At 52.7% G+C, this 1,130-nt stretch overlaps 1 protein-coding gene across 1 annotated transcript in view; it reads right to left on the reverse strand.

Moving 5' to 3' along the window:
* LOC119286891 (chaperone protein ClpB1-like) overlaps nt 1-516 on the reverse strand; it is a 3,972-nt gene extending 3,456 nt beyond the window's left edge. The window contains exon 1 of the mRNA XM_037566359.1: nt 160-516. The gene's annotated coding sequence lies outside the window, so the exon portion shown is untranslated. The remainder of the gene's footprint in view (nt 1-159) is intronic.
* Between the last annotated feature and the right edge of the window lie 614 nt (nt 517-1,130).

The raw sequence follows: 1,130 nt of genomic DNA on the forward strand, positions 1-1,130 counted from the left end.
CATGTCACTTTGATCATAACCCCCCCTTTGTGTCACTGACATGTGGGACCAGACCCCACATGTCAGTGACACAAAGGGGGGGTTATGATCAAAGTGACATGAACTGGGGGGGTTATCATCAATTAGGATTTCGCAAAAATGAGGGACAGAAAGTTAAACCTTTTTTTTCAGAAAACAGAGGACTCCTGAGCGTAGCTGCTCCGATGATCGCCGCCGCTCGCAGCGATGTCCAGTCCGCCGCTGCTCGGCCCAATGCCCAGGACCCCTCGTCGACTCGGCTTGGTTAGGTGCGCGCAGGCGCCGTTCGAATCCCCAATCCCCCGACGGGTGCTCCGCCGCTCAACGCCAGAAACCCTCGTCGCCTCGATCTGGGTAGGTGCGCACCGGCGCTGCCCCAGTTCCAATCCACCGGTGGGTGCTCCGCTGCTCACCGCTCACGCCCAGGAGCCCTCGTCGGCTCGACCTGGTCAGGTGCGCGCCGGTGGCGGCGCCGCTCGAGTCCCCGTCCCGTCTGCTCTCGCACGCACTTCCCTTTTTTTTCGATAACCAACACGCACGCACATGTCCAAGGGTAAAAGCACGCACTTTCGTGGGCTACCCTTCTAACTGGACCGTAAGGCTGGTAAAGGCCGGTTACGCAGGGCCAGCCCTATGTGTCGCTTATAGCGATATCTAGCGTGCTCTTGCGTCAGGCGCCTTCAAATGTGTATATAAAAAAAATGTTGACTATGTATCAAAAAAATGTCAGTGGGAGGGAGAGATGTCTTCATTAAATCCATAGCCCAGGCAGTGCCAGTATATTTCATTTCATGTTTTAAGCTACCCTGGGGTCTTTGTGAGCATGATTCGTAAATTTTGATGGGAATGCAAAGAAGGTTAGAGGAAACGTAGTTGGGTCTCGTGGAGTGTGATGGCTAGACCAAAGTTTTGTGGCGGACTTGGATTCTGAGATGTTGAGCTATTTAATCTTGCACTCTTAGCCAGACAGGCGTGGCGGATCCTTACTGATCAAAACTCACTGAGCACAAGAATTTTGAAGGCAAAATACTTCTCGTTGTGTGACTTTCTGAAGGTCGAACTTGGCAGTGCACCATCACAGATTTGGCGAGTTATAGTGGAAGGGTGAGACA

The sequence above is a fragment of the Triticum dicoccoides genome, chromosome 4A, assembly GCF_002162155.2.
Source record: "Triticum dicoccoides isolate Atlit2015 ecotype Zavitan chromosome 4A, WEW_v2.0, whole genome shotgun sequence".
NCBI classification, from domain to species: domain Eukaryota; kingdom Viridiplantae; phylum Streptophyta; class Magnoliopsida; order Poales; family Poaceae; genus Triticum; species Triticum dicoccoides.